This window comes from Narcine bancroftii, chromosome 1 (genome assembly GCF_036971445.1).
Source record: "Narcine bancroftii isolate sNarBan1 chromosome 1, sNarBan1.hap1, whole genome shotgun sequence".
In the NCBI taxonomy this organism is placed as follows: Eukaryota; Metazoa; Chordata; class Chondrichthyes; order Torpediniformes; family Narcinidae; genus Narcine; species Narcine bancroftii.
This window is the reverse complement of record NC_091469.1, coordinates 355,629,633-355,656,589: the sequence shown is the minus strand read 5'-3', so window position 1 is coordinate 355,656,589 and position 26,957 is coordinate 355,629,633. Positions and strand designations below refer to the sequence as shown.

At 36.7% G+C, this 26,957-nt stretch overlaps 1 protein-coding gene and 1 long non-coding RNA gene across 2 annotated transcripts in view; one reads left to right on the top strand and one right to left on the bottom strand.

Moving 5' to 3' along the window:
* LOC138749851 (tyrosine-protein phosphatase non-receptor type 3-like) overlaps window positions 1-26,957 on the top strand; it is a 204,083-nt gene that overhangs the window by 17,325 nt on the left and 159,801 nt on the right. The window lies entirely within an intron of this gene.
* On the bottom strand, window positions 19,032-22,480 carry LOC138752560 (uncharacterized). The gene is made up of 2 exons (XR_011350737.1): window positions 22,085-22,480; window positions 19,032-19,129 (listed from the first exon to the last, which is right to left on the bottom strand). It is a non-coding gene; the product is annotated as an uncharacterized lncRNA (long non-coding RNA).

Genomic DNA, 26,957 nt, shown 5'->3' with positions numbered 1-26,957 from the left:
ATTTTGGCAATTTAAAATGTTCTCTCTTGATGACTTCATTGAGATCTCTTGGGTCTAGACATATACGCAATGCTCCATTTTTTTTTTTTACACGATGACCAGTGAGCTGACCCATTCTGTAGATTCTTCATTTTTCTGGTTTACTTTAATTTGTTCCATGCATGTTAGTTCTTGTTTGTCTCTAAGTTAAAACAGAACTTTCCTGCATGCATGGTCAACAGGAGCTGCTGTCCCATCTACGTGGGTAAGCATCCAAGCCCCTCAAAGACATCTGCATATTCTTATGTGAGTGTTGTGTGCTTATATTTGGTCTGTGAAGCCACAACAAAAACTTTTCACCAGGTCGTTCTCTTCATTTGCACTCAGACCTAATATTGGTTGTACTCTATGATCAGTTGCTGTGACTTTAGATTCCATCCTTACTTGTCTCATTCACAGTCAATGGAACAATCCATTCCGTTTTTCCAGTAGCACTCTAATGAATCCATGATGAATTCCTCCATTTTTTTGTCTACTGTGTATACATTTCACTTGGTATCCCCTTCTTTGCAGCACTCTGCAAAGTGATTCTTCTTCCCACATTTACAGCAGGATTTTCCATAGGCAGGACACGTCTTTGGAATATGTCTCCCTCAGCACCTGCTGCATTTTCTGTTTGTGCTTACATTGTTGCTTTGGGAAACTCCTGGTGCTCTGCTTATCTGTTTTCATCACCTGCACTGTTGTCTATCCTGTGCAGCTCCTTAACTGTTGTGTCTATCCTGTGCAGCTCCTTAGCTTGTACTCGTGTGGTCTCTGCTGCCCTACATATATTCGCAGTCTTTTCCAGAGTCAAATCTTTTTCACGCAACAGTTTTTTTCCTAAGTCCTTTATCTGGGATTCTGCAAACTGCTCTGTCTTTAATGTGAATTTTTTCAAATCTCCAGATTTACTCAGTGTGTGAAGCTCGGCTAAGTATTGCTCAAAACTCGTAGCTTATTTCTGGTCACAGGATAAAAACTTGAATCTCTCAAATATGATGTTTTTACTTGGAACAAAATACTCCTCAAATTTTGTAATCACAGTGTCCAATGTGAAAGCAGTATTATCAATTTGAAAACTGTTATACAGACATTCCCTGACTTTGTAATGGGAATTGAAGGATTGGTTGTAACTTGGATTGGTCATAAGTCGGATTCGCTCCACCATGCATGCCTGAGGTCATGCCACATTCAACAAATTAACCTTTAATGGGGACCTTGGGGTACTACTGGGAAAAGGGAACCTTGGGCAGTCGATGGGGAGTGGGGACTACACTATGCAGTACCTTTAATACAAAATATGTACTTTTACAGTTGTTTTAATAAAGATTTTTTAAACAAAATTTTGGCCATATGTGCAGGTGGACATAACTTGCATAGGTTGGAAGTTGAGGACTACCTGAAGATGTCCATTATGTGCAGGAACAAAGACACTTTCTGTTTTCCATTGGCCTGTTCCCATTCCACTAGCTTATAAATAAATGTTGAATCACTGTTTGAAGTGTTTCCAATTATTGGCGAGATTACCGGTAAACTGCATCAGTTTTGGAGGGCTTAACTTATCCATGCTTATGAACTATTGTCTTCTTTTACTCACTCAGCCACTTCTGACACTGTGTTATGTTCTTTCAAGAACAACAACTTTATGTGGGTTTAACACAACCAGCTTTATTTTCCTTAAGCTGCTTCAACCGATTTCCAGCAACCATGCTCATGACACCTGTCATATACCACTTCTGGTTTCTGCCCAATTGCCCACATTGCATGCTGGGAAATGTAGTTTTAATTTACATGCACAGTAATAACACAACTGTGGTTTTAAGTGTTTCTGTTTTCAATTGATATTCTTCAATAGTCAAGTAAATTTTAAAACAGTGGTTTCAAACTTTTTCTTTCCACTCATATACCACCTTAAGAATTCCTCTGCTAGGGGTGCTCTGTAGGGGATTACTTAAGGTGGTATGTGAGGGGGGGGGGGGAGGAGAATGGTTGAGAATCACTGCTCCAGACCCAATTTTTACTGAAATATTTTGCTTGAGAAAAAATTGTCATTGGCCCATTTCCTTTGGAGTTACTGCTCAGGAAGGTTCTTGTCGGTTTTCAGAGAGATTTGTTGTTTCAAGACATCCACAACCGATGTACTTCCATCAGTCACTTCAGTATCTTACTGACAAAACTTTCTCCGTCAGGGTTCTCCAGATGATAACCTCTTTTTTTCAGGTCACCACTGAGTTCCTTTTTGTTTCACTTATTCCAAGTGAAACATTAAACAGTCAGTCCTCTCGTCTTGCATGAACCACAAGGGCTTTGACCAGGCTGTCTTCCAGTCTGGCTTTTTCCCAGCTTGTCCTGTTCCACCTTTTTTCTCTCGCTCTCTTTTTCACTCTCTCTGCTTGCAAAACCACATGACTTTCCAGCAAGTTCTCCTTCCAGACAGCAGTGGCTCCAGCATTCTTTCATCTGTTGCCTTTGGTAAACAGCAGTACATTAGTGAAGTCTCTTGAACACTCTTCAAAGCTCTTGGAAAAGGTGTGAAACCACTGTCTACCATTAGCAGAGCTCTAGTATTTCAAATAAGATCTGTTTTAAAGTGTTTATGTGACCTACTCTAACAAACCTTTCCTAATTTATCTCCTAATAACATTTATATACTCTATATATTCTGTTACATAAGGATAAATGTTCTTGGATTGAAAAGAGTTCATGAAGTAGAATTGTAGGTTTGAAGATGGGGGATAATTTTAAGTAAAAAAGAAACCCAAGTAATCTAGCAAGAAATAAATTAACCAGCAAGTTCAAGAAAAGTAAGAACTGATACATTAAATGCAGAGCTAGGGTTGCAGAAATGACAGAACATAAACAAATAATTTTCTTCAGTTTTGTCAGTGTTAAGTTAAATAGTGCCAAAAATAAGTTACCAGTGGACAGATGAGAGTGAACTGGAAGAATTAAAACTGAATAAAATTAACTGGAAAGTTAACAGAGGAAAGCACTGACAAATCTCTGGGGACCTGATAGTCTTTGTCCAATAATACTAAAAGAAGATGCCACAGAGTTTGCCATTGGCATTGATTGCAAATTCATGGGGTTCTGTCAAGGTCCAAGCAGCAGATATAATGCTTTGAAGAGGAGAGGGAGGGAGAAAGAGGATTAGTTAATCTGCCACGAAAGGTTTTTGATTTTTACAGAAGTGATAACTCAGCACTTTATATTTAATTTGATTGGGCATAATAAATTTGGCTTTGTGAAAGGAAAATCTTGCTTAATTGGATTTTGTTTATATTGCTGGCCTGGTCTGTAAAAGTTTTTTTTTAAATTATTTGAATTTTTAAATATCAGTGACAATGAGCCTAAAAAGAGATATTGTGGCAGGTGAGTATAAGGTTAATTAAAGACACATGTTTTGAAGACTAGATAGAGAAGCTTCAGAGAATGGGCTTTGGGGAGTGAATTCTAGATCTTGGTTGAGGTGGTTAAAGGTAGACAATTGTGTTGGATGAAAGAAATTGGGAATACACCAACAGTTGGTGTTCTTGGGGGAATGCCATGCTGAGTGGACGTGTTTATCTGAGCTCTCAGAGAAAAAGTGCTAAAAGACAACCAAAAAATGTTTTCTAATAGAATTTTTGCTTGGAAAAAGTGTGTTTAGAACATTTGAATAAGAAGTATCGAAGATGTCTGGAAGATTGCATGCAAAATAGCTAAGACCAATGACAAAAGAAGCTCTGTCTTTACCAGCTACCTCAACAGACAATGCAGGGGGAGCTGCCTCTACTTCTCAACAAACTTGAGAGATGGAAACGCTTTTGCAAGAATTTGAAGGACTGGGATAACGTTTTGCAGATGTAGAAAATGCTATGAAAGAGCTCACCACTTCTGTGAAAGATATGGGTGAAGCAATAAACGACCTGTCCCAAAGTATGGATGGCACTGAGAGAGATCTTAGTAAACATGATAAACACATGAAACGAGCCGAACAATGGGCAATAGATAAGCAACGTTTAGATAAAATTGATCACATGGAAAACTTCAGTTGGAGAACTTTTACTTATTTATTTATTTGCTCAGAATATGCAAAATGCTGCCATGGATAAGACAATGAAATTTATAAGTTTTAATGTTAATGGTTTGAACAGAACGGTCAAGAAGAAAAGAATACTTATTAAAAAAAGCTGAGCTGCTGTGGTATTTCTCCAAGAAACATATCTCACAAAAGTAGAACATGATTCTTTGTCTCCTTATAACATCCTGACTTAAATCAGCATAAAAGAAAACTCTATTACCCTGGACCATCAAAGGTCCCTGATTCTAACGAACTTTCTGCACTGCCAGACGTAATATCATCTCATGATCTTGATAGCTTAAACATCGACTAAGAACCGCACGTGGTGATTGATCTGGAAAAGGTTTTCGCAGTATTGCCCTGTGCACTCTATCTAATTCTAACCCTTCTGGAAACTCATCTTTTCCCAACATCTCAGGTATCCACTTCAGGAAAAACTTTATTGGATCCGTTCCTTCTATATCCTCATGCAGTCCTATTATCTTAACATTGTTACGTCGACTTTGATTCTCCAATGAGTCAATTTTCTTCAAAAATTCTCTATTTTGCACAATCCATCCTGTAATACAATGTTCCACATAATCCATCCTCTCCGTATATCTTTCCACTTTATCGTTAGTCACGAAAAGCCTGCTTAATTTCTTCAAATTCATCCTGCACCACATCCACTGCTCGCAAACATTTAGTCACGTCTTTTTTAATTGCAGACACCTCTATCAATTCTCAGTTGAATCTTGTTATCCTTAAATCCCTGCAAAACCTGTATCGCCATATTGTCCATCCTACACATAAATTCTTCAGACACTGATAATGTAGTATTTTCCCTCCCAAACCGGGCCGACATTGTCAGCTCATCGGGAGGGAGCCATTCCTGCAGCCTTGGCCTGATCGGGGGTAATGTGTATGCGTGATTCCCTGTGCATGCCCAGTTCGGCTAAGGCCCGGAGGCGCAGATCTTCCGACTCTGCGCCCGAAGTCATCGCGCTGCCAGCCGCACTGACATGTTCATGGTTGGAACTCTCTCCCCCATGAACCCCCACATCCTCGGGCGCGCGACCTGGGTCGTGCTTGTGCTCCCTTCCCCGAGATATGGGTTAGACGCAAGGAGGGTGCCGGTGTAACAGAAATCCTTGCCTGAATGGTCCTCTGTGTCTTCAGAGCTTCCAAAATCGACATCTGTGGATCCTTCTGGAAGGTAGGCCTTAACTCTTCTGCACTTTAAGCTCTTTTAACTTGTGTTCACTTTTCAATCTGAGCCTTCAATGTTGTTATAGTTAACTCTTAAACTTAATCAGAAAGAGTTTTAAATACTTTAACTGTCTTTAATTTTCGGGCATTAATTATTCAGCTATGGAGACGTTGTTTTGCATGTCCTCTTCCTACGCCATCTTACCATGCCCCTCAAAACTAAAACTATTATGGGTGGAACAGGTCTTTACTTCATAATTTAATTCAAAAGCAGGGGGAGTAGCAATTTTAATCAATTAAAATGTTCCAATTGTTATAGAAAATATTTCAAAAGATTAAATGGCAGATGTATAAAGATAAACAGCAAATTTTATTCAGAATCATGGACATTGATGAATATTTATGCTCCAAATTATGACAATAAGGCCTTTATGAAGGATGTGTTTTTAAAAACAGCAGAGGAAAGGCAAAATATATTGATCGGATGGGACTTTAATTTTTGTCTAGACCCAATACTTGATAAGTCAGCAAGAACAGTAACTAAGGCAACTAAGCTAACTCTTTCATACATGAAAGATTTAAATTAATGGATATATGGAGGCAATTCAATCCCACTGAAAGAGACAAGTCATTTTATTCTAAAATGCATGACTCACATACAAGAATAGACTTGTTTTTGCTTTCGTTGAGTCTGAAGGAGAGAGTAGAAAAAACTGAATACCTACCCAGATTACACTTGGGTCATTCACCACTAACCTTAAAAAAAACCAAATACAAGAGAAACAAGAAAGTATGTATAGGTGGCGATTGAATATACTCTTCTTTAAAAAGGGAGGATTTTAAGCAATTTATAAGACAACAGATTGAAAATTTTGTGAAACAAATTTAGGATCAACTGACAAAAGCTTTTTGATATAGAATACTTTAAAGGTATACCTCTGAGAACAAATAATTTCATTCACAAAAAAAATGAAAAGAGAGTGTAATGCCAAAGTGAATAAATTGGAGAAAGAAATAGGAGAATTAGAAAAAGAATATCAAAGAATGGGGGAACAAGACAAATATAGAACAATGGAAAATAAGAAAATTCAATAGAACACTTTACAAACATACAGAGCAGAAAAGACAATGTTAAACACAAAACAAATATTATGAATTAGGAGAAAAGGCACATAAAATATTGGCTTGGCAATATAGTCATGTATAACCAGAAAGAAATAAATGAAACATTCAGGCAATATTATAAAAAATTATATAAATCCAACTTGAATAGACTGGAATAGAGGAATTTTAGATCATGTGGAACTCCTGAAATTGAATGATAATGATAGACAAGAATTGGTTTTAAATTTCACAAGGGAGGAAATTGAGAATGCATTAGGAACTCTTGAATCTAATAAAGCCCCAGGCAAAGATGGATTTCCACTTGAGTTTTACAGAGAATTTAAGGATTTATTAATGCCTTTATTCATGGACGTAACAGAGGGAGCAGTAGAAAGAAACACAGACATTACTGGACTCTTTCTCAATGGTAATAATTACTGTGTTACCTTAAAAGAATAGAGTTCCACTTAAAACTTCTTCCTATCAACCAATATTTCTTTTAAACAAAGATTATAAAATAATAACAAGAGCGAACAGGTTAGGACTGTATTTATCTAAGTTAATACATATAGATCAAGAGAGATTTGTTAAAGGCAGACAAGCATCAAATAATCTGGCATGATTGTTTGACATAATACATTTAGCCCAATTAAGACAGGATCCTATTATAGAAGTGCCATTAGATGCAGAAAAAAGCATTTGATAGACTTGAAAGGCTATTTCTATTTAAAACATTGGAAAAGTTGGGTATAGGATGGGAATTTATTAACTGGATCAAAGCATTATATCAAAAACCACAAGCAAAAATAATAACTAACAGCCAAATATCAGGAACTTTCCCGTTAAGCCGATCAAGAAGACAAGGTTGCCCTCCCTTCCCGGCTCTATTGTTAAGGCAATAGAACCACTAGCAGAAATAATCAGAAGTGATCCTGAAATTAAAGGCTTCAAGGTCGGTCAAGGTCGACACAAATAAGTTTGTTTGCTGATGATATATTAATGTACATATCTGAACTTGGGAGATTGCTGAAAAAATTGCAGGAAACTTTAACAGAGTATGGAAGGGGATTAGCATATACAATAAATATGGATAAAAGTTCAATTCTACCTTGATGATTATGAACGATATAAAGCAAGCAATATACTCAAATGGAAAAATGGGAATTATGTTTGATAAATTTTGACTAATTTGTACAAATTGAACTACTCTCCCCTGCTAGCGAAAATAGAACAAGACCTACAAAAATGGAAAGACCTGCCCCTAATGTTAATAGGGAGAGTTAATTGTATCAAAATGAAGATAATGCCAAAAATTCAATATTTGTTCTAGTTAATACCAATAAATTTAAGTTTTTAAGACAATAAATAATTTAGTAAGACCATTCCTATGGAATAATAAAGTACTAAGAATAGCATAAGAAAAATTGACATGTGATCATAAACTAGGGGGCTGTGAATCCCAGATTTTAAAAATATTATTACAGGAAGGAAAACTGGAATTTTGTTAAGATCGCCATTGTGCAATAACCCGATGCTACCTGTGATGATGAGAAATAGGATTCTAAATATATGATTACCAAAGGGGATTGGCCATATCGCAGACTGCTACAAAGACTGTGTTTTAATGTCATTTGAACAAATGAAGCAAACCTATGGAATTCCAAATGGTACTTTGTTATCTGCAATTGAGGGCTTTTCAAAGAGGAATTTGGGGAAATTACATGACCCCTCTGGGAGTAAGTGAATTGGAACAATGTTATGGATGGGTAATATACCCAAATTTATTAGCCAAATATATTTTGCCCTACAAATGAAAGGGAAAAGCCTGGATTATGTAGATCAAGAGAAAGAAGGGAAGCAGATCTCGCAGGAAATATAGCAGAACAATCTTGGTCTGAATGATGCAAAGATAGGGTAACCTTGATTATTAATGTGAGGGATGGCTTGGTGCAATATAACTTTTTGCATTAATTATATTTGACCCCACAAAGACTATACAAATCCAAACCAGAAATATCAGATAGATGATTTCAATGTGAAATCTCGTTTCTTTTCTCTGATTCTTTCTGGTAAGAAATGTCAGAAGTCTTATCAAGGATTACTGGATTTAATTTTCCAGGTAACCTGGAACTATATATATTTACTGGGAAATTTTGATAAATATTAGCAATAACCTCACAAAGTTTCAAATATCTTTTCTTAAGATTGCATTGGCAGTAGCCAAGAAATGTGTAGCAGTTGTATGGAAGTCAGATACATCGATTGCTCTGACACAATGGTTATCATGGTTACCATACTTGAATTATGTTGGTGTACAAGTACAAGTACAATAATGCTGCTGTAAATTCATGGTCTTCCCTCGATTTTGTATCTTTTTTAATAGAATGTAGATTGAAAGCTCCAATGGTGGAAGGAAAGACACAGTATTTGTCTATTTTTTGTTTATTATTTGAAAATTTTGTTTTATTTGACTTGTTTGGTTAAGTTAATGTGTTTAAATCGCATTTGTTATTAATCTATAGATATTTATGAAAAAATTGTATTTTTAAAACTCTTATTTTACATGTAAGCTGTAAGCAGACCATTTTATTTATGTAAAAGATGTATATTTGATATGTTTGAAAACCAAAAATGAAATATTTTTAAAAGACAGTTGGAGTTATTGGAGTCTTACACGGCTTGGGGAAATTGTACGATTTGGGAGAGTTAAGATGATGGTAATGTGAACACAAAGAATTATAAATGTTTTCTTTAATGCCGTCAGAGTCAGCTAATACTGTTATGATATTTGAGAGAGCTTGATGCGATTAATGTATAGGCAAGTATTTTAACCAGCAATCCTTAATGAAACATTACTGCGGTACAAATTGAGTTTGCATGAGAACAGAATAGATTTCGATAGCTTATCCTACTACACTACTTTAAGAAGAAATCAGTAATTCATTTTTTTTTCCAACATAATTGAGTGATCCAGGAAGCAATGCATATTGTTTACTTCCTTTCAAGTCATAGCTGAGGAAGCCAGTCCAGCTAAATAGGCAGGGTGTGGCCACTGGAATCACAATGGACACAATGAAATAATCACACAAGGCGTTTTTAGAGTGAATCAAATGGATTTACGCTTCATAATCTGTGCAACCTTTTGAAAGCCAGAGTCACGTGCTCGACACGCACTGACATCACATAGCTTGTTCGATTACTTCTGGGAGTTGTAGTGCCGCCATAGTGCCGCTACGAGGGCAAAGAAAATTAGTGTCTGTCATGAAGTCATCAAAGCTTTTGCATAGTTTGCACTCTTGGGTATTGTTTGTTTGGGTACAATAACATTCAATTAATTCAGCATGCTCAAGTCTTAGGCCCTGGACTAGTAGGTTTTCTGAACTCTAATATATTTATTGATATCCCAACTTTGATTTAAAAAAAAAATCTACACAATAGTGTAATTTTTAATGAATTTTTTAAGTGAAGCATTTTAATGAGATCCTTGTGATGGCCATGACATAATCCTGAGCCTTGTAGATTTCTGAATAATCAGACAGTGAATTTTTAGCATTTTATATATTATTTGTATTTTGAACTGAATGTGATAGGTAATCACAGGCCAGTTAGCTTAATGTCTGTAGTCAAGAAGCTATCATTAAGGAAGAAATAGTGAGATATCTTTTTTATTTAAATTATTCTGTTTGGCAGATGCAGCATTGATTCAGGAAGGGAAGGTCATGTTGGACGAATTGGTTAGAGTTTTTTGAGAATGTAATTTGCACACTGGATCAAGGGAACAGGTGTTGCGCCCTTGTATTTTTTTTTAGAAGCTCATCGGTAAGGTGCTGCATGAAATTCTTATCCATAAGATGAGGATGCCTGGAGTTCTGGATAATGCAGTGTATGGATTGAGGATTAGTTAACAAATTAAAGGCAGGGAAGTTGGAATAAATGGATATTTCTTTGGTTGGTAATCAGTGGTGAACAGAGTGCCACATGGGTTGTGGCAAGGCTCACAACTGTTTACACGAGTGCAACCTATTCAAGTTTGCAGGTGACAGTAAATTTGATGGAAAACCCAATTGTGCTGTTGACGTTGAGAGTCTGCAAACAGGTGTACATCGAATACTTCAATGAGCATGGATCTGGCAAATGGGAGTATTATGTTGTGAGGTCACATACTTGGGAAGGGAAAATAAAGATTTTTTAAATGGTGAACGATTGCTGCATGTTATGCAAGGAGACTTGTGAGTGCTTGTGCATGAATCACCAACATTAGTAGGCAGGCACAGCAGATAGTAAAGAATGCAAATGGAATGTTGACTTTCATTGCTGGAGGAATTTAATTTATTACCAGTGTTACAAGATCAAACCAGCAACCACAAAGAAGGCATATCACACAGGGGTAAAGATGAACAATTACTTTATTAACAAAAAAATCACTTTCAAACCTTAATTCAAAATCTGCCCCCGTTTTATAACAATGCCCACTGGTTACTATGCAAATCTCTATAACAGTGTAAAACTAATAAATTCCCCAGCCCGAATATAACATACGTAATCAAAGTTTAAGCTACACTTCCAACCAGCCCACAGAAAAACTTAGACACAAAACACACAAGACTCACAAAAATTCGATCTCAACCGAACCAAAGATCATAAACAGAATTCAGTTTGTTTGGTAAACTGAAGCCAAAAGATCTTTCAGAGAGAGCACAAAATTCGAAGTTGTCTTCTTGTGTTGCTTGCAGAGAGAGGAACAAACTGGCTTGGTCCGGATCCTTCTGGCTGCCTTCAGAATGTTCATCCTTTTTGAAATCCCAACATTCTAAACTTACTTCCAGACCATGACTCATGCTGTGGGCCTTCTTCCACTCCACAGCACCCCCATTGGTGTCCAAATCCAGAAATTTTTAGATATTTTTCTGCACATGCTCAGTCTGTCTCCCACTCTCAGCAGTCCACCTTCACCGTGGCTCTCTAAGGCAAACTCACTTTTTAGCATAAAACCACACAACACATAGGCCAATGCACAACTCTGTAACACCTCCCCTGCTAAAAAAAAATTTGGTCCACAAGAACAAATTTTTAACAATTAATAGAAGTATTACATACTACGACTGATTCCACCTGCATTGAATTCATCCATCGTTATTGAATGAAGATCTACCGGGACCAATGCCTGAAGAGGGCGCACAAAATTAGTGAACCGGTGCGGACTCGAAAGGCCAACATGGCCTGTTTCCGCTCCGTAAATGGTTATATGGTTATAATAACATAAATACTCCATTTTGTTTACTATAAGTATGTGATTAGATTCATATCTACCCAGATTAACATCTTGACAAACAATCTGCTATTCCATTATCTGTCCCCTTTATGTGTGTAATAATTAAATTATACTCTTGTAACATTAAGCTCCAGTTCACTAACAGTGTGTACTTATTTTTCATTTTCGACAGAAAAACTAATGGATTATATATAATTAACGGTTTTTGAGCAGAACAAATATACATATCAAAATGTTGCAATGCTAAAACAAGCACTAATAACTCCTTCTCAATAGTCAAGTAATTTTGTTGATGGTCATAAAACTTTTTCGAGAAGTACGAAATAGTATGTTCTACTCCATCAACATCATTTTGTAACAGTACAGCACCAACTGCTTCGTCACTGGCATCCACGGCTAAAGAGAATGGCTTTTCAAAGTTAGGGGACACAAGTACAGTCTGATGGCATAAAATGGCCTTTAACTTCAGAAATGCTTCATGGCATGCATCTGACCAGATATTTTTTTTTTCTTTCCAAGTAGTTTTGTTAATGGGAATGCAATTTCTGCAAAGTCTACGATAGTAGCCAATCATACCTAGAAATCTCTGAAGAGCTTTCTTATTACCGGGGATGGGGAACACAGTGATAGCCAATACTTTCGCTCCAACTGCTGCCACCTGTCCCTGTCCTACCACATAACCCAGATAAATTACAATGGCATGTCCAAACTCACTCTTGTGCAAATTCACTGTGAAGTGTGCTTCCACTAGTCTCTGAAATAACTGCTTTAATTCAAGCATGTGTTTTTCTCATGTATCCGTACTAATTACTAAATCATCGATTATAGGCTCCTTTGTGCTCTAAACCCTGAATTACTGCATTAATCATTCTCTGAAATGCCAAGTGCATTTTTCATCCTGAAAGCCATTACATTATACTCATACAATCCCGAAGGGGTAACAAATGCAGAAATCTCCCTGCCTTTTAAGAGATCAATCTTTGTAAGAAACTTGGCCTTTCCCACCTTATCTGTACAATCATCTATTCTGGGAATAGTAAACCCATCAGTCTTTGTCACCATGTTTATCTTTCGATAATCTGTACAAAACCTAATTGAGCCATCTGGCTTAGACACCAGAACACAGAGTGAACTCCAATTTGAACTTGATTTTCGGATTATGTCATTTCTGAGCATATAATCCACCTCTTGATCCAACAATCTGCTTTTTTCCTGATTAACTCAGTAAGGATGCTGCTTAATAGGCTTAGCATCACTGACCTCCACATCATGACAAGCCACAATAGTTCTTCTTGGAACATCTGGGAATATATCCTTAAATTTCATAAGTAATGTCTTAATTTGTTCCCTTTCTGATTTAGTCAAATGCATTAACTTGGTGTCTAAGTTTTGCAAAACTATAGAATTTTCCAGCCTGGGGCTTATCACTTTCTGTGCTCCATGACCTTCCACTAAACTTATCTCCTCCTTTCTTTCCTCTATAACTAGAACCTTGGTTGGAATCCTAGTCTCCTCCTCAGTCATTTTCTCAAAGTAAGATTTAAGCATGTTCATGTGACAGACCTGTGTCTTTCTTCGACGATCAGGCATCTCAATGGCATAGGTGACCTGGTTAATTTTTGATTTTACCTTGTATGGTCCTGAAAACTGAGCTCTCAAAGGGTTTGACTGCATTGGAAACAAAACCAATACTTTGTCGCCAGGTTTAATGTCCATAATTTTTGCTTTTTGATCACACCGAATTTTCATTTTTCCCTGAGCAGTTTTTTAAATTTTTCCTTGCCATCTCACAAGCCTGATGTTATCTGTTTTTATATTTGAAAACATAATCTCCAACAGATTTGATTGTACATCATTATGTATTCACCGTTCCTTCAACAATAGTAATGGACCCCTGATTTCATGACCAAACACCAACTCAAATGGACTAAAGCCAAGAGACTCCTGGGTTGCCTCTCTAACAGCAAACAATAACAAATGGATTCCTTCATCCCAATCCTGATTATTTTCCACACAATAATCCCTCATCATATTTTTCACAGTTAAATGGAACCTTTCCAAGGCCCCTTGTCTTTCAGGATGATAGGCAGATAACATAATTTGATGGGCTCCCAATTCATACACCACCTGTTGAAATATTCCGGCCATAAAATTACTCCCTTGGTCCAATTGAATTTGCCTTGGTAGGCCAAACAGTGTGAAAAATTTTTTAGCATAGCCTTCACAATCGTCTTTGTTTTAATGTTTCTCAGGGAAATAGCCTCTGGAAACCTTGAAGCTGTGTACAGGAATGTTAACAAATATTAATTTCCCACTTTGATTTTTGGCAATGAGCCAACACAATCCACTATCATTTTTGAGAAGAGCTCCCCGAAAGCAGGGATGGGTTGTAAAGGTGCCACTGGTGGTCTTTGATTAGGCTTGCCCACCAGTTGACAAGTGTGACAGGTTCTACAAAAGTTCACAGCATCCTTTCTTAATTTAGTCCGATAAAACTTTCCTTATCTTTTCCGCCGTCTTCTTCACTCCAAGATGACCTCCTAAAGGTGTACTATGAGCCAACTTTAATATTTAATTCCTGTAAGTTTTGGGAATTACAACTTGCCTTATTACTGCCCAGTTTTCACTGGGAGGTATCACTTGTGGTCTCCACTTTCTCATCAATATTCCATCTTGAACAAAGTAACATACTGGCACAGATTCAAGTTCCTGGTTAGACAGAATCTTATCTCTTATCCCAGCAAGATCAGGATCATGCTTTTGTCTAGCTATTAATTCTTCTCTTGACAACAGCAAAGCTGGATCCTTAGGTTTGTCCTCACTGCTTGCCTCCACTACAGAATCATCACAGATTTTTTCTAGACATGGCTCTAGTAACGGCACACGCAGGTTAGATTTCCAAATCCTTTTCGGACTCGTAAACCAATGGCTTACTTGTGAGTTTCACCGAAGGTATGACTTTACCCTCTGCTAAATCATTTCCTAACAAAAGAGAAACTCCATCTACCGGCAGACTTGATCTTATCCCTATCGTAACTGGACCATTAAATAAGTCTGATTTAATCACTATGGAAAGTTATAGGCTCTGCTTCACCAATGCCTTTAATTAAATTCACATCCCCAATATCGGTCTCCTCACCAAAATTCAAAACGTTGCTTAATACAAGCGATTGGGCTGCTCCAATATCCCGCAGGATTTTAACTGGGACTTGATTGGATCCTTCTTTAACCAAAATGAAACTTTCAATCATGAATGGTTTAAAAATATCCCTAACTTTCTCACTCTGAACACAAACAGTTGGTACCACCCCTTTTCTTTCTTCCTTTTCAGTACAGGATAATTTGCTATTATGTGCCCTGCCTTCTTACAATAGTGGCAAATAACACTAACTTTTCCTTCACCCATTTCTCTTCCTCTCTTCCTTTAACCTCACTTCTAGATTTTCTTTCTACTCTATTTGAATTATCAGCAGTATTCCTTTGAAAGGTTTTCCCTGGTGTTCACTTTGGCTTGTGGGTTAAAGCATATTTCTCTGCGAATTTACCAATTCTTGCCAAGTTTTTATATTTTTCTCTGCCAAGTACACTTGAATATTGTCAGGAACACAATTTTTAATTTCAAATAGAATGATTTCCCTCAATAATTCAAAGTTATTTTCTACTTTAATTGCAACACACCATCGATCAAAACACACAACCTTCCTAAAACCAAAATCTAGGTAAGATTGCGTAGCTGCTTTTTTAAAAAAAATTTCTGAACTTTTGTCTATAAGCCTCTGGGACTGGTTCATAAGATCGGAATATAGCCTACTTTACAAATTCTAATCAGCTGCTTGTTGTACAGTGAGACACAAGTACACCTGTTGGGCTTTCCCTTTAAGAACACTTTGTAGCAGGAATGACCACTGGTCTGGTGGGCATTTTAAATTTACAGCTACTTTCTCAAAATGCTGGAAAAACTGGTCTATTTCAGCTTCCTCAAATGGAGGAACTAACCTCACTTCTCTACTGACCAGAAACCTCTCCTCCTGACCAGCATGTGGGTTTTGGGCTTCTCCCTCTCCTTGTGTTAGGGTCTGCCTCAATTTAGCTTGTTCTAGCTCATGTTTCCGTTCATTCTCTCTCTCTCTCTCTCCTCCCTTGCGGCTGCCCTTTCCTCCATTTCTGCCTGCCTTACTGCTTTCCTTTCTGCCTCTCTTTTTTCCTCTAACTCTAGTTTTCTCAATGCCAATTTTACTTCCTCTGAAGTTTTCTTCTTTGGAAACTGTTCTAATGCAGCTTCTTCAAATACCCCCTTTCCTACATAGTGCTGAACAATCTTTCGGGCAATTTCCTTTTTTTTTTCATCACAGTTCTTACTGTAAGAAGTTTTAACTTGCCAACTATAACCATCAGTTCTAACATTTTAGCCATTTTTAAATTAACCACTGAAGGGTTCGCTATGAACTGGTCAATATTCATAGTTGCTGGTTTTTCTGCTGGTGATTTATACACTCACTGTTTATTTTTAATTTCAAGCTGGAGGTTGAGTCAAACTCAGACGACTGATAACTAAGCACAAGTCAATCGCCCCTAAAGCCTCCAAATTGAAGGCCCGCAAATTATGTTACAAGATCAAATCAGCAAGCACAAAGAAGGCATATCACACAGGGGTAAAGATGAACAATTACTTTATTAACAAAAATTCCCCTTCAAACTTTAATTCAAAATCCCCCCTTTTTATAACAATGCCCACTGGTTAATATACAAATCTCTATAACAGTGTAAAATTAATAAATTCCCCAGCCTAAATATAACATATGTAATCAAAGTCTAAGCTACACTTCCAACCACCCCACAGAAAAACTTAGACACAGAACAAGCACAAAACACACAAGACTCACAAAACTTTGATCTCAACCGAAGCAAAGATCATAAACAAAATTCAGTTTGTATGGTAAACTGAAGCCAAAAGATCTTTCAGAGAGAAAGCACAAAATTCAAAGTTGTCTTCTTGTGTTGCTTGCAGAAAGAGGAACAAATTGGCTTGGTCCGGATCCTTCTGGCTTAATTATGTTCATCCTTTTTGAAATCCCAACATTCTAAACTGTCCTCCAGACCATGACTCATGGTCTGGGCCTTCTTCCACTCCACAGCACCCCCAGTGGTGGTTTATCGTCCAAGTCCAGAAATCTTTAGATCATTTTCTGCACATGCTCAGTCTGTCTCCTACTATCTCAGCAGTCCACCTTCACCTTGGCTCTCTAAGGCAAACTGTCACTTTTTAACATAAAACCACACAACACATAGGCCAATACACAACATAGAACTCTGTAACACCAGGGAGGTTGTGCTGCAGCTGGCTATTTCAGATTTGTTATTAATTACATGCATGACATCACCTTGAGATTCTTATTCCTGTGGGGTGGGCAGAATTGCCTCTGAGTGCAAAAAAAACTACTCAATATACTCATGTAAGCAAATAATGAAATGTCAACAAATTGCAACACAGAGAAAAAACATCAATAAAGTGCAAAAGTAAAAGCCTTAAATTAGTTCCTGAGTTCATGAACTTCGTGGTGTAATTCTTGTGGCACCTATACCTCTTTCCTGATGGGAGCAGCGAGTACAGGGTATGTGCTGAGTGATGTGGATCCTTGATGATTGCTGCTGCTTTCTGATGGTGGGGAGGGTTTTGCCTGTGATGTCCGAGGCTGTGTCCACTACCTTTTGCAAGGCTTTCTGCTCAGGAGTATTTGTGTCCCCATAACAGACTGTGATGCAGTCAGTCCGCACACTTTCCACCTTTCATCGGTAGAAATTTCCAGGTTTTCCAATGTCACACCAAATCTCTGGAAACTCCTGAGGAAGCAGAGGCAATGAAGTGCTTTCTTCACAATACCATTAGTGTGTTGGGTCCAGGAAAGTTCCTCCAAGATAGTGCCTCCAAAGAAATTTTCTCATAATCTCCACCTCTGATTTCCCCCAATGATCACTGGATTGTACACCTCTGGTTTTCCCTTTCTGAAGTCAACAATCAATTTCTTGGTTTTGAGTGCAAGGTTGTTATTGGTGGGCCATTCAGCCAAGTTTTCAATCTCTCTCCTGTTTGCTGACTCATCACTCCTTTTTTATATAACCCACTACCATGGTGTCATCAGTGATTTTGTAGATACTGCTCTTGCTGTACCAAGCCACACAGTCATAGGTATATAGCGAGTAGAGCAGGGGGTTAAGAATACAGCCCAGTACTGCTCAAGTACTGATGGAGATTATGTTCTTGCCATTTCTCATTGATTGTGGTCTGGAGATGAGGAAATCCAGGATCCAATTATTCAGTGGGGTGTTGAGTCCCAAGTCTTGGAGTTTGCTGATCAATTTTGAGGGGACGATGGTGTTAAATGCCAAATTATAATCAATAACGAGCATCCTGATGTATGCATCTTTATCATGGTAATATAAAATGTGACTTGTTAGAAGTTTGCAAGTGCTTGTGTTGCACAGGAGTTTGTAAGTGAACCTGTACTTGTACCACTCAAATAATTAGCACAAGACAAATGTTACAAACCTGGAGTGGATCTTGAACTTTATTCCTTCTCTTCAATAAGAGGAAAATGTTTCAAGATTATTTCCTCAATATAGTTGTAATGTGAAGACTGTTGTCTTGCATTTCATTAGTATTTTTAATATAAACTGACAAGACAGGTCATAGAGGTACTGTACACCTCAAATCTAATTACTCCCTACCTCAGCCTCTGACCTTCACACTGTCACTTGAGCCCAGTAATTAACCTGCCAGAGTGAACGCTCCCAAACCAGTAAGGGGTGGGGGGGGGTCAAATCAACCCGTGAATTAACTTCCTAGGGAGGTCGTATCATTGCCAATCCATTTTGAATCGGCATACAGGATTGCCCAATGTGAATGGAGCACCCGTATGCCGGGTCAAATTAGTCACGTGTTGATGATGTACTTGCGTGTGTGCAGGAACGTAAAGGAAATAAATATATTCTTCCAAATAACAACATTGATTTAAAAAGGTATAAACTTTAATCAGGATTGAGAATTTAGTAAATTGAATACAATGTATTATGATCTTGTATTTAAACAAAATTATTCATGCTTAATTAAAACATAATTAAGCTTTATGTACAGCACAGTATGAGCCCATGATGTTGTGCCAACCAATATTAACCTACTCCAGTATCATAAAATGAAACACACACAAATAAGTGTGTGGGAAAATATGTGCACAATTTATGAAAGACTGTGGGGAAAATCATAGCAGGAATAAAACAGACAAAAATAAAAGAACATGGGGAAAATACACACACAATTTAATTTAAAAATTGAATTAAATATACTTCAAAAGTTATGTTTTAGCTTACGGCAAGAATGCACTCAACTAATTCAGTCATCTTTATTGTTATTTTCTTCATTGATTTTTATCTGCTGCGAGGAGTGGGGGACGGCGACTTCCTGTACGTTTCTTGGTGGCCTTTCTCTGGAAAATAGCAGTTAAACATAGAGCCTGGATCAGTACTTACAAATGTAACATTAAAGACATTGTTGCAAGAGGAACAGGATTGGTAGCTCAATGTTCCTGAGTTTCAGGTTTCAGATGGGAAAGTGGAAAGAGGAGAGTTCTGTGATTAGTAAGGGATTGCTTAAGGTGATATGTGAGTGGAAAGGGAAGATTTGAGAATCACTGCTCTAGACCCAATTGTTACTGAAATATTTTGCTTGAGAAAAATTATCATTGGCCTATTTCTTTTGGAGTTATGAAGCCATGCACATAACGAGTCTATTAGGTATGATTATAAAACAGTGGTTTTCAAACTTTTTCTTTCCACTTACTACCACTTTAAGCAATCCCTTACTAATCACAGAGCACCTATGGCATAGGGATTACTTAAAGTGGTATGTGAGTGGAAAGAAAAAGGTTGAGAACCACTGCACTAGAGGATGTGTGTTTAAGGTGAGGGGGAGGAAATTTAAGGGAGATGAGTGGGGAGAATTTTTTTTTGAGTGGTGGGTACCTGGAGTAGTGGTGGTAAAAGCAGATTTAATAGTACCATTTAAGAGGATTTCAGATTGATACATGACTATGAAGGAGGTATCTGTCAGGAGAAAACAAGTGTTTTAATATGATTTTGTCATCATGTACTGCATAGACACATGGGCAGAAGGGCCTGTTCTTGTGTATTCTGTTCTAAATGTAAATATTTTTGGCTTTTTGAGATGACAAATTATGTAATGATTTGAAGTGATTTTGCACGTTAAACTTCAATATGCATGGATTAAAATTATTCCACTATTAAAATTATTCACGTTTTTATTCATGGTTACATGGCAGTTTAAAAAAAAAGTTAATACAAGTTATAGCTCTGAAATACTCATCAGTGACTCATGATCTAATGAAGGATCATTTTGTAAAGGTGGATCTTAGTTCAGGAAGTTTTACCTTACAATTGGTTGCAGAACAGTTGGATTTGATCAATCTGATAATGACTGCAAAATCATAACAATTTTATCGACCTGCAGATTTATTCCTGGGATGAATACAATTGAGCTGAATGTTCAAATGTATGAATGGAGTTTAGAAGAAGGTAATCTTTCTTAAATAGGATATTTTAAGAGGCTTTGACAAGTTATTGATGCTGAGCAGATATTTCCCCTTGCAACATAATATAAAATTTGAGAGTTTTAGATAAAAACATCATCATCTTGAATTGTTATCAAAAGTAATATCTCCCCATCTCTATTCAAGAAACTTGTGCCAGCTGAATCATTGCATATATTCAAAGCCAAGCTGAACGTTTGGTCGATGGGTTAGTGAACGGTATGGGGAATGAGCAAGGGCATGTTCATTTAAAATGTATGACCCAATACAGCCTCTGGGTTTGGAGTTCCTCCCTTGTTTGCAATTGCCTTAAAATCTGATGACACAATTTCATCTATTGTTTTGCAATCTAAAAATATGTTCCTGTACCTGATATTGTTATTGTGACTGATGAAGACGAGGAATGCATGAAATAAATAGTTCATTTAAAAAGGATTCTATGGATAATTAATATTTTAATAATTTTTTTGCCATGGAATGTTCTCTTGGAAGGATACAGTGTGTGCTTGCTTTGAACTTTTAATTTTGAGTTTTATAATGTTTGATCCTTTTTCTAAGAATGTACATGATCAAATGCTTTCACTCCACATGCATTTTAATTATATTTTTAGTTACTCTGTCATCCAGTTGCAACATCTCCAGGCCTTTTCCAGCATCTTTTTCACCTATAAAGCAGAGGCTATTGTTAAAATTATTCTATTTGTTATTGGAGGTAATGGAGAGAATTAATTCAACCTGGATGCTGGTAACTTTTTATGCTATTGAGTATGTAATTCTAACCTGAACAGCATTTATGACCAATTCATCTGAACGATGTGCATTTAGAGATTACTCGCAAATGCCCTGTTTAATTCCAATAAACCAAGTGCTCATTTGTCCTTGATGATGCTGTTTCAATGAAATTACTGCATTTCAAATGGCATCACTCCCCTGGTTTTTTTTTGCATTTGTTAACACTTTCTTTCCCTGGTTCCTTTCCATTCATATATGTGATATTCTTTCTCCACCCCCCCCCCCCACCCCTCAATCAACTAACTCCTCACTCATTGTCTCTGTCAATGTCACTGATTCAAAGTCTGGCACAATAAACTATTTGAGGAACTCAACATGTCAGGCAACATCAGTGGAAGCAAAGAGTGGGTTGAAGTTTTAGTTTGAGACCCAGCATCAAGAATGAGTGTCGAGGGGAAAATATCTGGTGAAAAGAGACAAGAGCTAGGAGTGAGACAATGCCTGGCAAATAATAGATAGAATCAGATAAGGATGGGGATGATGGGCAGATAGGAGTCAGGAGGATGAGGGATGGAATTGAGAGACTGCTGGTGAATGATAGTGAAGACTAATAAGGAGAGAGCAAAAAAAAGGCAAATGAAGAATTGTGTGGTGAGGGGAGAGGTGGAAGGTGATGAGAGGAGACAATCTTTCTGATAGGTTAAATATCTTCTATGCATGGTTTGATTGAGGGGTGTGGGGAAAAACAATGAGACACCAAGGAAAGCCCTGACTCCTGAAGAATGGGCACCCTGCAAAGCTATAGCTGCAATAAGGGTGAACCCAGACAACATATCTGATCAATTGAGGAAGGACTGTGCAGCTCAGCTGATCGAGGTCTTAACGGTCATCTTCCACATCTCACTGCAGCAGTCCACTGTCCCTGAATGATTCAAGTTGGCCACCATCATCTCAGTGCCCAAGAGAGCAACAATAACTGGACTTGATGACTACTACCCAGTGGTAATGACTTTGATCATCGTGAAGTGCTTTGAGCTATGGTTATGGAACGCATCAAATTCTATCTTTCATTGGCAGTGGACTAGTCCCACTTTGTCGACTTACAAAACCCATACACAGATGATAAGGCCTTGACACTTCATTCCATGCCAATCCACCAGGACAATGATGCCTCGTACGCCAGGCTGCTGTTCACTGACTTCAGCCTAGCATTCAACCTCGGAGGTTTGTGAATAAACTGTCCTCGCTGGGTCTCAATATCCCTCTCAGCAACTGGATTCTGAACGTTTTGACGGAAAGACCATTGTTGGTCCAGATTGAGAGTAAAATCTTTCGTTCCATCATGCTGAGTACTGGCACACCTCAGGGCCATGTGCTCAGCTTGCTACTATTTATGCTGCTGTCTCACTACTGTGCTGCTCCATTCAGTTCAAACAGAACCCTGAGGTTTGTGGATGATGCAACAATAGTTGGTCTCATCGGCAACAGTGATGAGTTGGCCTACAGAAAGAGGTCAGTAGGCTCATCAAATGGTACAAAAATAGCAACCTGGGTCTCCAAATGTTCAAGACAGACATGGATGAAGGTCAACCACTCTCCATGACACATCACTCTTTCTTGACGGAGCCACTGGAGTGCACAAAGATCTGTGGTGTTCATTTAACGGATAATCCATCCTGGACCCACAGCATCACCAGGTGCAGCAGCATCTACAGTTGGAAGTTGAGCTGGGCAAGGAAGTGGAGGAGGGCAAGGCCAGCAGCCTGCATCTTGACAACATTTTCTTAAACTTTATTTAAGATTTTCAAATTACATTAAAAAATATATTAAAAAAATAACAAAATAAACTAAACTAAAACACTATAAACCCTCCCTCCCACCCTCAGCAAGGAAAGCAAAAAAAAACATCAACCAGATACAAACATAAATTATATAATATCTTAAGATATTTCTAAACCCATACATTCCAAATAAGGTGACCACATTTGAACAAAAAAAGAATAATTATCAAGCAAGTTATGTTATTTTTTTCCATATGAATACAAGATCTCAATTCATTGTGCCAACGATTCATATTTACTTCATCATCTTTCAAGGTAATCGCAATACACTTCAGTGCTACTGCTAATGCTAGACAAACAAAAGCTATCTGAAACTTGTCCAACCCCAAACCAGTCAGTGAAACAATATAATTCTAGCAAAATAATTTCTGGATCTAATGGCAATTTAATTTTAAATAATTTTTCAAAAAATACTCTAATCTTTTTCCCAAAATGGTTGGACTTTATCACCAAGCCAAATTGCATGTAAAAATGTTTCAGTATGTAGTCCACATGTAAAGCATAAATCTGAATGACTAAATCCATATTTTTTCAATTTCTTAAGGGTCAAATACAACTGATGTAAAAAAAAAATATATATAATTAACCAAACTATATCTTGCATTAAATAATTTAGTCACCCCATCTTGGCACATAACTTCCCAATCCTCTTGAGGTGTATCATAAGATGAATCACCTTCCCATTTAATTCTAGATTTATTTAAATTTGGTTTATCCATACTATTTTGCAACAAAGCATACATATCAGAAATAAAGCCCTTTTTTAACGTATGCAAAATCAGAAACTCGAATTTCGTTAGTTCAAATAATTTCATTTCTCTTCCATAATTATCCCTTACCAAAGCTCAAGCTTGATAATACACAAATAAAGAATTACCTGATAATCTAAATTTTTCTCTAAGTCGATTAAAAGAAAGAAACTGTCCTTCTTCCAAACAATCCTCCATCACCTTTATACCTTCAGATTCCCATGCCTTTAAATACCTATTATTCATCAAAAAAGTAATAACCCTATTTTGATTATAATGGAGTTTGAATTGATATCTTACCCTTCGTACCTATAGCAAAATTCCTTTTAGTTCAAATCCCTAATAAATGTTTGAAAACAGGCATATTATATCCCTTTAATAAACCAGAACTGGTGAACCTGAGACTCAGTTAATTTCACTGTAGCCCAACTAGGAGGTTGCGTGATATCTGACATTCTATTAATAAATTTTAATTGAAGTGCTCCTGAAGCATATTTCCACATCAATTTCTGTTATGCTACTCTCGCTAGCTTCCCCTTCCATAAAAACTTCCGTATTGCCGTATTCAAATCTTGAAAAAATACTTTTGGAAATAAACATGGAATCGCTTGGAAAAAGATATCGAATACGTGGGAAAATATTCATCTTAATTCATACAATTTATCAGACCTATAAATGTCAATGGAAGATCTTTCCATTTAATCATGTCCATCTTAATCTTTCTCAATAATGGTACATATTTTAATTTATATAGCGATTGATATTTCCATCAACCATTACTCCTAAATATTTAATTTTATCAGACTATCGTAATTTTGTAATCTGTTTATATTCACTATAATCCTCATCTAAAATTGGCAATATTTCACTTTTGTACCAGTTTACTTTATACCCATGTTGCTCCAAACATTTTTGCAAATGTTTTAAATATTGTTCTGGATGTGTTAGATATATCTATACATCATCAGCAAACAAATTAATCTTATATTCATCATTTGCAATTCTTGTCCCTTTAATATTATAATTTTGTCTTGAGCTAACGATTCTATGACCAATGCAAATAAGGCTGGTGACAATGGACAGCCTTGACGTGTTGATCGTGTTAACTTCAATGACAACGATATTTGGCCAATCATCACCACCCTAGCAACTTGACTTTTATATAATGCCTTAACCCAACTAGTAAAAAACAGCCCAAACTTAAATTTTTCTAACACTTTAAATAAAAAATTCCATTCAACTCAGTCAAATGCTTTTTCTGCATCAAGAGCGACCACCATTGGTAGGTTGGGTTGCTGGCTCGATGCATTGATCAACGTAATCATTCTAAGAATATTATCAGAAGCATACCTATTCTTAATAAAACCTGCCTGATCTGCATGTACTAATTAAGGTAAATATTTGGCAAGTCTAATCGCCAATATTTTGGCTATTACCTTATAATCTACATTTAATAAAGAAATTGGCTGATATGAGGCCACATTCAGTGGGTCTCTGTCTTTCTTTGGTATTACTGTAATTATCGCACTTGAACAAGATTCTGGTAATGATTGTGCATTTGTTATTTGTTGAAGTACATCCAAAAATATAGGAGACAAATCTTCATAAAACACTTTATAAAACTCAACAGTAAATCCATCATCTCCTGGAGACTTCCCATTTGGTATCTCCTGTATAGGAGATTGTAAATCTCAAAATTGTAAATGGAGATTCCAATTCTTTCACATCATCTTCTCCTAACACTGGCAGATCTAAAGCAGATTAAAAAAAAGATTTAATAGAACCATTGTCTCAAATCCCCTCAGAAGTATATAATTTCTGATAAAATGAACAAAATTGATCATTAATTTCCTGAGGTTTATAGGTAACTGTTGAATTCTTTTTCACAGCATTAATAGTTCTCGAAGCCTGTTCTGTTTTCAATTGCCAGGCTAATATTTTATAAGCTCTATCACCTAATTCATAATAATGCTGCTTAGATCTTTGAATTAGACACTCATATTGGTATGTTTGCAATGTATTATGTCATTTCAACTTAGTTAATGATACCTTTTTTTATCTTCAGTACAATTTTTCTGAAACTTTTCCAACTCAATTATCTGTTTCTCCAATGTCACTTTCTGCCAAATACTTTTTTTTGCTGAATAACTAATAATTTGGCCCCATTAATATGCTTTCAAAGCATCCCATAAAATGAAATTAATCCATACTGAATTTGTATTTATATTCAAAAAAGAAGCAATTTGCTCCTTAACAAATCTAACAAACTCTGGTTTCTTCAATAGCATTACATTAAATCTCCAACAATAAGTTGATTGCATAACTTCAGATCCAGCACAAGATATAAATAACATGGGATGATCAGACACAATCCTGCTCTTGTATTTGGCCTGATTAATTCTAGTTTGAAGGTGAGCGGATACCAAAAACAAATCTATTCTAGAAAATAAATTATGCCTAAATGAATAAAACGAAAAATCTTTTTCTGTTGGATTTAATCTTCTCCAAATTTCAACTAAATTCCAATCTTTCATCAAAGATGCCATTTGCACAGCCGTCTTCGATTTCTTTATACTTTTCGGAGATTTATCCAATAATGGATCTGAAACACAGTTAAAATCCCCTCCAATTAAAATGTTTTCTTTAATCTGATTTAATGTCAAAAAAGCTTCAGATATAAATTGTTCATCATCTACATTAGGTGCATGAATATTCAACAATGTCCATGATTTTGCAAAAATCTTACAATTCACTGTTAAAACTCGACCAGCTGTTTCAGAAAATGATTCCAATTCAAACTGTGTTTTCTTATGAACCAAAATCGCCACTCCTGGCGCCTTAGAGTTAAAAGAAGGAGCAATTATATGTCCTACCCAATCTCTCTTCAATTTTGTGTTCTTTTTCAGTTAAATGTGCTTCTTGCAAAAAAGCAATATCAATCTTCATCTTTTTAATATAAGCCAACACATGTTTACGTTTAATCAGATTATTCAATCCCTGTACATTAAAAGTCGCAAAATTCAAATTAAGACATTTTATACTAAAAAAAATTTCTATTATTTTCACAATTCACACGTAAATAGCAAAAAAAGGCTCCCCTCGCTCAAATAATAAAAAAAACCTCTAAAATAAAAATAAAAAAACCCCTACAATACATTAAAAAAAACAATTTTTTTCCCCCCAAAACTACACCAATGTAGCAACTCCCCAATTAATTGGGTGTGGTAAAAAAACCCACCAGTGGCAGATGACCTTTGAAAGTATCAGAGTCATCCATCCCCCCAGTCGAACTTCTCAACAATTGTCCATCTCAATCATATTCCCAATAATTCCAGACCCAAATATTGTTCCGGATCTTCAATATCAATCAGACTCCTTGACAATTCA